The sequence below is a fragment of the Epinephelus fuscoguttatus genome, linkage group LG5, assembly GCF_011397635.1.
Source record: "Epinephelus fuscoguttatus linkage group LG5, E.fuscoguttatus.final_Chr_v1".
In the NCBI taxonomy this organism is placed as follows: Eukaryota; Metazoa; Chordata; class Actinopteri; order Perciformes; family Serranidae; genus Epinephelus; species Epinephelus fuscoguttatus.
In genome coordinates, this window is record NC_064756.1 from 38,730,960 (window position 1) to 38,743,118 (window position 12,159).

A 12,159-nucleotide genomic window follows, 5' to 3' on the forward strand; every position below is an offset into this window, starting at 1 on the left:
AAGAATATAAGCCAAACAAGCCCGAGAAAGGCACTAAGAACAGCGTTGTCGAGCATCTTGTTATCCAGAATGAGGACTACAGTGTTTTCTTCCGGTAAACGTAAACACGTAACATCCGCCCCGCCCCCTATCCAATTAGAAACCCCCAGACCTTGCGCGGACCCGAATAAAGGTGATTAAACTGATCTCCCGTGTAAACCCTCATTCGGAATGAAGATTTCCCATGTAAACTACCTGGAAAGACTTTAATTCCGAATGATTTCATTCAGATTTATTTCATTCTGAATGAGAAGCCATCATGTAACCGCACCCACTGAGAATAAAACCAATGCAGAAGTACTGAAAACTGCAGTACCTTGACTGGTGACTTGAAGCTGGCTCCAAAACAGAGTCAATCCACATAGACCCCCAATGTTATGTCCAACTTTACAGCGGAAATAAACATTATTATAGCATGGAACAAAAATGGTTTTGGTTTCTGTAGCTAATTTCAACATTCATGACAGCTGTCCAACCCTTCCTCCCTGTTTGCATTTTGTTAAGGCCTTAAGTTAGGCATATTTAAGGGCAGGGCTGCTTGACTGACAAGCTGTCTGTGAGGCTTCATCACGGTCTATGAGTCAGATCCACCCCTTTGCTCCTTCACAGTTCCAACCTCTTGTCTAGATATGGTCACTTCTGTCTCCAAAAAGCCAAGAAGATGACAGCTGAAATGCTGAACTGGAGGCTTCGCAGTGGGAGTTCACAAACCAGGGTGATGTCAGGCTACATCCATTATTTATACAGTCTGTGAGATATGACTGAGCACCAAATGTGGATTAATTCACTACAAATACACTATTTCCTCTATTTGTTTCATAAAAAAAACTATGGTTTGCAGCTTTTTTAGGATAATGTAGAACTCTGTGTGACATTGTATGTGTGTGACATGTGACATAGTATGCAGAGGGTGAAGGGGATGGTGGAATGTTTGTGACCTTATGATTGCCAAGCTGTAGGCCACTGTTCGAGACCAACCAACAACAAAACCAGTTGCTTTTTAGCGAGTGATTGCTGTGTTTCCAGCAGCATTTTAGCCACCAAATCTGGGTGTTTTAGCAACCTGTTGCTGTGTCATCACTGTGTATTGTGTCATTAAAAGCAGGTTTTTTTTTTTTTTTTTGTTACAATGACATCATCACTGCTTTTCCAGCAGGGATTGTGCCACCAGTGCTATGTATTTTCAACCAAAACATGATCTTCTTCAAACCATAACCAAGTGGATTTTGTGCCTAAACGTAACTACACATGAATCGCAGTGTTGTTGAAATATAAAGTTACAAATGTAACGTGTGGGAGCTCTTCTGTGTGGAGTTTGCATGTTCTCCCCGTGTCAGCATGGCACTCCGGCTTCCTCCCACAGTCCAAAGACATGCAGATTGGGGACTAGGTTAATTGATAACTCTAAATTGTCCGTAGGTGTGAATGTGAGCGTGAATGGTTGTTTGTCTCCATGTGTCAGCCCTGTGATAGTCTGGCGAACTGTCCAGGGTGTACCCTGCCTCTCGCCCGATGTCAGCTGGGATAGGCTCCAGCCCCCCCGTGACCCTCAAGAGGATGAAGCGGTTAGAAGATGGATGAATGAATGAGTGAAATGTAACGTATCCCTGATTTGCAGAAAAGTGCGATGCAGAAATTGTTTCTAGCAACTGAGTTTGGACTTAAACGTGTTGGTTTTATCTCATCACCTGATTTGTTGGTTCATGTTTTTAAGTAATTAATTATTATTATTTATTTTTTTTTTTACATTTTCTCTTTCTCTCTGTTACAGGTATCTGGAAGGATTGAGCTGGCAACCAGATGACATAAAGGTAAGTTAAAAACTTCTTTTTCAACCTACAAATCCAAACACTGCTTCTGTATCAGAGACTGAACTTTATTTGAACTATGAGAAATCTCTGATGAAATGCATGCAGACTTTGTTCAAAACCCTTTGTCTGTACATAAGAGGATAGAAGTATGAGTCAGGTGGGTTAACAAAGAAATTTAATGGACAGATGGATTGTGGATTTAATGGCCTGAACATTGGCTAAGTGAATGGCTGTGTACATAGAAGGAGAAGTGGCAAAGTGGCAATTACTGAAGTGACAGATGCATTATGGGGTCATACGGGAGAAAGTATTGAGATCAGGCATGTCAGGTAGTGATTAGCTTCCCGATCTAGTGCATAAGAGCAACATTAGATACACATTTTTACAAATAACAAAAAACTCAGTTGAGTAAAACTCTGAAAGACAAACACGCACACCCCCACACATACAGTAGCAGCCCAGCCGTCCTCAAACAGAGCCACTTATCTTGCATGCTGACCACTGACAGTCCAGTATCTGTCTAAATAATGGACGTCCATGCACAGATCAGATTAGAGTGGACATTATCTGGAAGTGGGACCGCAGTAATGACGGAGAGTCCTCTATCTGATCACAATGGATCCACCACATTGTGTTATCTGTAAGTAAAACTACAGTCATTCATCCACACTGCTGTGGGATTCAAACAGACCACAGATAAGGAGCAGGCAGGACTTCCTCTGTAAACAACTGATGCAGGTTCAATACTGACTTTTAATATATTGATGAATGTAGCAGCGATGCAGCACTTAACAGACACACATTATGGCTGCTGAACCAGTTTTAGCTGTATTTAAGTTTTGAACTGAGTTTCATTTTTCAAAGAATAACTGTGACTTGTATCTGTGAAAACCTCCTGTTCAATTTTCCAACTGGATCCTCAGTAGTTACACAACTTTTATTGTGAGCAGCTAAACCTACAAACGAGTATAAAAAGTAAGATTGGCATTAGAAAACAATAGAAAATGCAGCAATGTACACTGTATGTACATGTATTATGATATAATAAAACATTGTTAGGGCAGTATGGTGTTACAGTGGTTAGCATTGTCACCTCACAGCAAGAGGGTTCCTGGTTCCAACATGTCCAGGGTGGGGAAGCCCCCCGTGTGTGGGCACGTTCTCCCAGGAGACACGTGTGTGCATGTTCTCCCCGTGTCGGTGTGGGTTTTCTCTGGGTACTCTGGCTTCCTCTCACAGTTCATAGACATGCCGGCTAGCTTAATTGGTGACTGTAAATTGGCCGTGGCTTTATGTGTGAGCCCTGTGATAATCTGGGGCTGTATTCACAGCCATTCTACTCTCAGAGAGCTTCTAATTCAGCCTAAAAACTTTTAGTAAGGAGTCTTAGCTTAGGAGTGATTTAGGAAAGTTCTCAGAGCAACTTGGATTAAGGAAGGGACAGAAACTGAGGTGTGGTTGACCCCGTTGCTAGGTGTGATGCTTGCTTTTAACAGATGTGATTGGTTGTCAGAGACACATCATTTTGTGAGCCTGCAAGGTGTGGACACCGAGTGGAAATGAAATGAACTGCTTACTGTGAAAGTTTTAATACTGTTAGTGTGATCACACACTGATGGAAGGTTAAGACAGACCCAAGTCATCACTGCTGCACTGTTGCATTTTTCCGGTTTTCCAGATATCTCAGTGTTGATTGCTTTAGTTCTGGTGTTATAGTGTTAGGTGGGAAATGTGTGCAAATCCCTAATGAGTTCAACCATATTATCCCTATGTGATCTAATCTGTAGCATTTCATTTACTCACTGTCATTCAGTGTTTGGAGAATATTTCTCGTACCTCTTTGTCTTTCCACCATTTTCTTTTCTGCTTAAGAAACCCTTAAGCCTCTTAAAAGTCCTCCTCCCTGCTCCTAACAGTTATAACCTAGTCTTAACTTTAAGAGGAAATTAAAAAAAGGTCACAATTCTAAGAATTTTTTTAGAATTTTGTCACTAGGAGCAACTCTTTATATTACAAAGCTTTGTGAATACAGCCGCTGGTGATCTGTCCAGGGTGTGCCCCCCCTCTTGCCCAATGTAAGCTAGGATAGGCCCCAGCCCCCTTATAAGCAGTCCAGGAAAAACAGTTACATAAAATGAATGAATGAATGAAAGTGTTGTCAAATACCAACCCTATATGCTGCACACATCCCTCAGCCCACAATTTCACCCATGTTTAATTTTTCAGTTTATCCTGGTGACTGTGTTGTGGTAAGGATTGACCGTTATGACAGTCTGCTCATTGTCCATTGCGTTGTCTGGATTTACTCAGTTGATTGAGAGAGTTGCAAGTGAAAAATAATCAGTATGTGTTAATAGTAATTATGGAAGGGTTGTTTCAGCAATCTGTATTGTATCTGTCCAGCTTTAGAAATAATTCAAAAGCTTACCTTTCTCAGCAAGCAGCAATTTTTCATTTCTCTACCCTCATGCAGCCCAGTACAACCAGTTCTGTGTGTGTGGCAGTGATTGACAAGAATCAGTTTGAGTCCACTGGTTGTGACTGCTGGGATTTCAAATGTTTGTTTGATGCCGCCATGTTTGGATGATGTTCTAATTGTAACTCAGGCATGTCGGACACATCTGTGTACATATGTCACTGCTGTTCAGACCATGATTAATGTGATTATTATTCATGAGCTACTGTCCATGCTGTTTTTATAGGAACATGAAGCACTTCATTTGACAAATACATCACACACAAACGCACACCTGGAGTCTGTATTGAACCTGTTTAGACTGTAAGCAGTGTCCAGTCAGTCACTGACGTCAGCTCCAGTTTTAAAAGCTCAGTCATCATCAACCTTTATTTCACATTCAAAAAGGGGGATTCTCCAAAACACAGGTATTAAATTGTAAAAGAAATTATAAGCTATCTTTATCCATGGCATAATGATGCTTTATTGATCCCAAAAGAACGAGCACTGGATTGAAATCTATCACGTGTTTTCCCAGAGGACCACTCATACTGCTTTTGCAATGATATATTTTTAGTACTAGTTGATACCCAGAACTAATTGAAGTGCTTAGATTGCTGCAGTCAAATTATTTCAGAGCATGTCCTTCTCTCTACTCTGCAGCATCACAAACTTTAGATCTCTAGATATGTCTCCTTAATCAGGACACAGTAACTGTCCCAAATAACTTAGAATGTGTTATTTTGACATCATTTTTGCCTCACTAATGTCACTAATGTACATGTAATGCAAGCCTTTACAACAACTTTACCAGAACATTTTACTCTGACTACTGGGCTGCTGCTGGCCTACCTACTTACCTATTTTCAGTTTGCATTTGTTCAAGCTGCTTATTGCTCTCAGTTTCATCATATTCAGACCAGGAAACCAGCTGCTTAGTCTGTAGACCCCAGTGGCTGATCATCCACCAAGCAGTCTAACAGTTGCATGATTCACCAGCCTGCGAGTTCAAACTTCTCAGTGTTTGATGGCTGGTGATTTATCACCTTGTTGAAAATGTCCTCTTGCGTTCTTAGACAACCCTCACCCTGCACTAACCACAAACAGCCCCAAATAAAACATGACTGCTTTACTTTTAAATAAAGTGGCTGAAGGAGGTGATAGATCATCACTTTATTGCCACATCTCAAAGTTTTTAAGCTCACCTTCTCGTCTGTTCTCCTCAGCTCTCATAAAATCTCAAACACTTTATATAAGCAGCAGTTATAGTGTCCTCCACATTTAGTGCCTGTGTTTCTTTGCTACCCTGCACTTGACTGTGCAGTGTTTAAGAGCCCATACCCTCCATACTGTATCTTTGTATGTACCTATGTACATGTACAGTCTACTTGTTACAGTATGAGAAGCGTAGGAGGAGGTGTGAGTTTATGTATATTTATATGTGCTTAACTCTTTATGTATGCTAATGTGTTTATGTGCTGAACACAACTATGTATATGCTTACTGTGCATGTGCTTCTACATGTCCTGTCCTGTTCTGAGCACAGTGGGCTCCCTTAGATTTATAAAGCAGTGGCAGTGATGCAGAGGATGTATATCGACAATATTATATGACATTAATTATTTCTAGAGATAGATATTTCTAGAGAGACCAATTTATTGGCTGAACATCGGTATGGGCCGATATTGGCCCTGTTGACTGGCTTACCTCTTCGCAGATAAGATGACATTTACCAGTGGAGGTGGCTGTTGTTTTTACGTCACATCAATTTTGTGCAGGCTAAAAAAGCAGGCCTCCAGGCTAATGGCTATAAACTTAAATTAGTGAGCAGGTACAAGAAGAAAACAATGGCTGATGGGCAAATGAGCCCTGTGATCTCACTGACATGTGACACGATGGAGAGTAGCAACCGACATCCAGTCCGACAGTAGAAAACATGTTTGGAACGAACAGAGAACTTCTCTGGTACTGTATGCTGTAGAGAGAAAAGGATGTAATGAACTCACTATTGTTGCGTCAAACACTGAAACACTGTACCGTGTTGAAAACAGCAGGAGGGAAGCTAGCTAGCATTAGCTGTTAGCAGCCAGTGGACGAAACAGTTCACGCAGGTTGCACTGTGTTACATTATGATAGCTTCAAGTTCTGTTTAATAAAAGTGAGTATTGGGCCATAGTAAATCATACCATTCTCATAATGTGTTCAGTGTAATCTTGTAAAATGTAGTTTTTGGTAAAAAAGAGAAATTTGTTGATGTTTTCAAAGCAATAGAAAACAGAGGGAGGGAGAGGGAATTATGACATATTATATGCAGTAAAATGTTTTTGAAGCAGTTATTTTTTAAAAGATGTTTTTTTAAAAAAAAAAAAAAAAAAAAAGGTCATAATAAAGGTTGTTTAATAAATTTGTATGCTTGAATTTGTGTTAATTTAAAGGTAATGTAATGAAGGACATAACTAGGCTTCAGTTGTTCAGTTACTCATTTTATTATGAGATTTCTTTCTTTCCCTGGCAAAAAATGAGGAATAAATAACAACAAAAACAAAACAAACAATAATATAAAAACCACTGATATTGGTATTGGCTACTGGAGAAATTGTTATTTTTAACATTGGTATCAGTATCAGCCCAGAGTTTTACAATCTGTGCAATTCTTATTACGTCTCTGAGGTGTCTCAGCAACCCAAATGGCAGAAAAAATGTTGGCATTGCACATTTCTGCAAACCACGGACATGTTACATTTGTATGTTGTTATTTAGCAGATACATGGCTCAAATTGCCTGGTTTACAGTGGTCTGCAGTGATCTGCAGCTTGGCAGGCGTCATGCCTAGGTGTCAGGCCTTTCACCAACCCCTTCATCTCCGCAGGACAAAGTCAGCTCACAGAGCAGTAGCTTCTACGGCCTTATAAATACCATTTCAGTCCATATTTCCAAGCTGTACAGAGTACAAACGGTACACCTTGAGGAAATATAAGAAAGAAAAAGTAGTGAAGGGGGGTATGCTGTCATGTTTCTGTAGCAGCTTCTGCATCAGGCCTGAATGAGCTAAAGGTGCAGTCACACTCAAATCAGTGAAAAATTGAAGAATACTTTTCCTGTTTTGTTGTGGGCATTGGCAGACTCAGTGGTAAAATGTCACCTTTGTTCAACTTGAAATTTGTGTGATTGGTCCAATAGAAAAAAGGTTGCCTTTCTGTCTTTATTTCAAGTGGTGCCATTATCCTCTTTTGTGTAATATTAGGCTACCAGACTATAAACTGCGGTGTCTTTCACATACACAGTTCAGTTAATGATCAATCTGGTCAATACTGGAAAGCAAGCAAACAATAATTGAAAACCAGCTCTGATATGTGAGCAAAAAACATGCAGGAAGACCAATTTAGTCCTTGAACATTTTTCATTAAAGATACAGCAGTGAAGAAGGGGAACCAATTAATTCACTGTGAGGTGTCTTAGTAGGAGCAGGGGGAGGGAGTTAAACAGAAAACAGATGGATTCTATGATGCTTCATTGCACCAATGTGTAAGTACCACATTTGGCTTTGCTGGTGCCTTGGAGAGGTTTATTTATTCATATAGCTCTTTATGACAGTAAAGCTTCAGAGGCCTTTGCAGAGAGTAAAGAAACAACAAAGAGAGATGAAAACAGAGATCAAACCTAATGAAACAAACAGCAAACAAACAAACAATTGTAATCTGTCCAGAGGTGTAAGATCCCTCTCTATGGACAGCCACTCACAGGTTTCTTTTAAAAGTGGTAAAACAACTGTGTGATCATGTCCGAATGGGCCAAAGACACAACTGTTCAAATGATGGAAATTATAGCTGACTGATATTAATACTGTTTATAACTGTGGGAAATACACAGATGGCATTAGACATCAGACTAGTTATACAAGTGGAATCTGATGCCAGCAGACTGTTGAAGATGTACCTATGTGCTGCATGTAGGCTACATCAGCCATTCCCAGCATTAAGATAATAATAGAATATTATCCAACAGATTATTTTTGAAGTGTTGATGAAGCAGTTTCCTGCGTGGGAATTACTGTTATTACCGTATTACTGCATTGCCTAATTTTCAAATGTTCTCAAAGACATTACTGTTATATGAGATTGTTTTTTGTCAGCCGGCCGCAATTGTGTTAAACAAGTTTGGACAAGTTCACATTACATCATGTACCGGCTGGAGCATTTATTGATCCAGTGCTGCACAGTGCATTCTGGTAGTTGTAGGTTATCTACCTCTTGAGCAAAAAGGGAATGCCACGGTCCTTTTTTTCTCTTTTCTGTGGTCATATCGCACCAATTTTAAAAGTGTTTGAATTTGTTTGTCTTTGTACTGCATAGACAGCCTAGTTTTATGACAAGACCACCTTTCCAGTGGTGAAATACTTCTTTAAATTAATAAACATGCCCCTGATAGCTGATAGTCATAAAATGTGTTCGTTATCTTTAATGCAGGTGTCAGAAACTTTCAGAGGTCTCGATCCCCTGTAGCTTTCAACTTCTAACAGTCCATGTTGGCTTGAATCCCAGAATTGCTGCTTACGGCTATATTATAATGTGTCTTATTCAGTTTAGTGTTGGTTTATTCTCTCTGCCCCTTGTTCCAAATATATTAATTAATTATTCATGATCAAAAATGAAACAAATGTTTGTTGTTCCTATTATGTAGAAGATAACAGATCAGTCTCCCCTGAGAGATTTCCCTCTGATTGTGCAGCCCATCAGTAAACCTGTTTTCCAGTTCAAGTTTTTTTTTACCTCCTAAGAACTTAAAAGAAAACTTCAAACCTTCCATATTCTCCCTTCATATGATATTTGATTGAGTTCCAGTAAGACAGTCCCAGTACTGTTCTCTTGAATGGATTCCAGTAGATTTATTTTAAGTTCTGAAAGTTTGTTGTGTGGTCTTTGAAGTTTGTTTAAACCAATCCCTGTGTGCAGCTCCACACACAAGCCGGTCTTCAATCAGCATACACATGGCAGATGGTGTGTGTTCATCTTACAGGGGAAGTGACTCTTTTTTTCTGAAGCTTTTTTGAGTCTTATTTTTAAAGACCCAAACCTGTCAATTAAGTAGATCTTCCAATGTTGAGACACTGTGGACCAACAACTTGGACTGGACCCAATACAGTTTTTCACAGCTTGTAAGGAAATCTACACTCCTTGAAGTGAGTTATAAAACCCCATTTCCACCTGATCTTTTATTCAGTTTATCAGCATAAATGTGATTAACCCTTTCATTTTTTTTCCCTGTCCTCATTTGAAGGAACAGTTTAAAATTTGGGAATATATGATATAATTTATATAATTGATGGTTGGAATTCCCTGTGGGTTTGTTTCTGCGAGCATTTATTTCCACATTAACCGCTGACCAATTGCTGTTAATGTCTTTTATTCACCCTCCCTTCCATGGACCCATTTTTGGTGCTCGGCAGTGTGTCAGTTTTTTTGTAGTCAGTGTTTTTTTTTTGTTTTTTTTTTTTGTTAATCTGTAATAAACACCGTTTTCATTAGATACCCTGTCAAACGTTGGAAGTTTAAGTGTGTAAGGGCTTAGAACATTAATATGGAAGTATGATGACCATTCCCATGCTCAATTATGTCTCATAAGTTGTTGCAGCAATTTTTGCTACACAGATTTGGTGCCAAATTTAAGCATTTTTTGACCACTCAAGAACTGATGAAAAATAACAAGCCACAGCACATTGAGACACTGAGACCTTGAGAAAGAAATCCACTTATTGTCAATAAATCTGTAAAAGCCATCCACCCTCTAAATTCTCAAGATCTCTAGTTTGTTGTTTAAAGTTTCATGAGGCTGTGATTATCCTAAAAGTCACAATAAGTCATTAGTTTACAATAAGAGCATAGCAATGGCAAGTTTCAAAAGATGGTCTCATTACAATACCATGGCTACTTTGGGGACTAACATCATACATGAATAAAATTGGAATGAAAAGGGGATACTCGTAGGTACCCACAGAACCCATTTCATTTGGATATCTTGAGGTGAGAGGTGAAGAGGCCATGTGAAAATTGCTATGCCAGTTTATCCCTTGCAAAAATTTGCCTTACTGGAGTTTTATTTAAACTTCGCCAAGCTAGAATGACATGTTTGGTACCAGTATTGACAATCTAGCTTTAAAACACATCCCCACTTTCAGCCTTTGAAAGGCAGTGATGTCAGTCGAGGATGCCAGCATCCCCGCAGAGTGGAAGAGGTTAAAATCTCTGCTGAACAGGGATGATTTTTGTCCCCTTCCATCCTACTGCTCAGGAGGAGACCAACAATTTGACCTCAACTGTTACCTGTTATCAACATTGTCAGTTGAAAATAGTAACTGACTTCAGACTTTCCAAACCTCCCAGTGAAGAGATTAGTTCATGCTCCGACTGTGTCGTTATTCAAGTCAGTCTTCAGGTTTTTTATCACCGTCTTCGTCCACCTTTGTTCCTGGAGACAGACCGCCAGCCTGCAGAGCCAAGCGATGACAGGCTCTTCAGCTGGACTCTGACACCAATTATCCCGATCCAGCTTTCCAAAGTGGCAAAACACACCACTGTCCATTTGGCACTCTGTCACACCACCTCTGGTTTTTCTCTCTCTGTCACCCTTGTTATGCATCTGTCTGTCTCTCTCCGCCCATGTCATTCTGTCTCTGTTGCTGTCACTCTGTCTCTCAGTCTGCCTGTGAGCAAACGTTTTGCTCCCAAGAGATTCATTGTTTTTATTTTGGTGTCATCCTTTCAGTGTGTACAAGAAAAAGTGATGTAAATGTCATAAATATGCATATTCAAGGCTGTGTTCAGACAGCACTGTCAAAAACCCCAGGGGGCTACATTGCTCGGGGTGTGTTGTGCTATGAGGGGGGTCCCAATGTATGAATATGGTATCTGGCTGGATCAAAAAGTTACTTTTAAATTTCACATTGACATAATTGTCAACAAGCTAAAAAATAAACAAATAAAAGATATTTATACAGAAACACAGCTGATTTCCCTGTGCTCAGTAGCAGGCAGATAATTGAGGCCATCTTCTTGTCTGTCTTGGATTACAGTGATGTTATCTATAAACCCCTAGATTTAGTTTATCACTCTGTCCCAATGTTTATTACTGGTGACAGTAATTCTACCCATCTTGAATTGTATGAAAAGATTGGGTGGGCATCTCTAACAGTAGGACGTGAAAGGCACTGGTTTCTATTTTATTTATTCATTTTTATTATTTATTTATTTTGGCCTTATGCAATTTGCTATAATGCATCACTGTCTTATTGAATTGGTCCTACTGTCATTTTAAATGCACATCAAAACTTAACACAATAATACCAATATGCCGATGAGGTAATAAGCTTTAAAATTGATCAGTAAAATCCTAAAAGCAATTCTAAAATGCACAGGAAGCCAGTGGAGAGAAGAAGGGAAAGGGGTAATGTGATGTTTGTTAAAACATGTGAGAAACCTAGCTGCTGTATTCTGAATAATTTGTAGGTGGCAGAGTGACGTTTGGATGATGCCAGGAAGGAGAGAGTTACAATATTTAAGCCGGGAGAAGATGAATGTATGAATGATTTCTTCCAAGACTGAGTGAGAGAGTACTGGTTTAATTCTGGAGATGGTTTGTGTTTGAAGGAACAGGGATTGGACAACTTTTTTGATATGTGGATAAAAGCTAAATCTGATTAAAATGTTACTGCAAGATTTCTGGCAGTGGGCTTCAGATCAGTGACCAGAGGACCAAGGACATTCACACTGTAACTAGTAGGGTTGGGGGATGAATACAGTATGATTTCAGATTTTTAGTTACTTAGTTGAAGGTAATTTAGTGCCATTCAACAGATGA

General features: G+C 39.5%; 1 protein-coding gene across 6 annotated transcripts in view; it reads left to right on the forward strand.

The window, feature by feature from the left end:
- The window catches only part of si:cabz01090165.1 (uncharacterized protein LOC100333421 homolog), a 537,387-nt gene that overhangs the window by 104,710 nt on the left and 420,518 nt on the right, over window positions 1–12,159 (forward strand). For all 6 annotated transcript variants that reach the window (XM_049576585.1, XM_049576584.1, XM_049576586.1 and 3 more), the window contains exon 2: window positions 1,811–1,850. The gene's annotated coding sequence lies outside the window, so the exon portion shown is untranslated. The remainder of the gene's footprint in view (window positions 1–1,810; window positions 1,851–12,159) is intronic.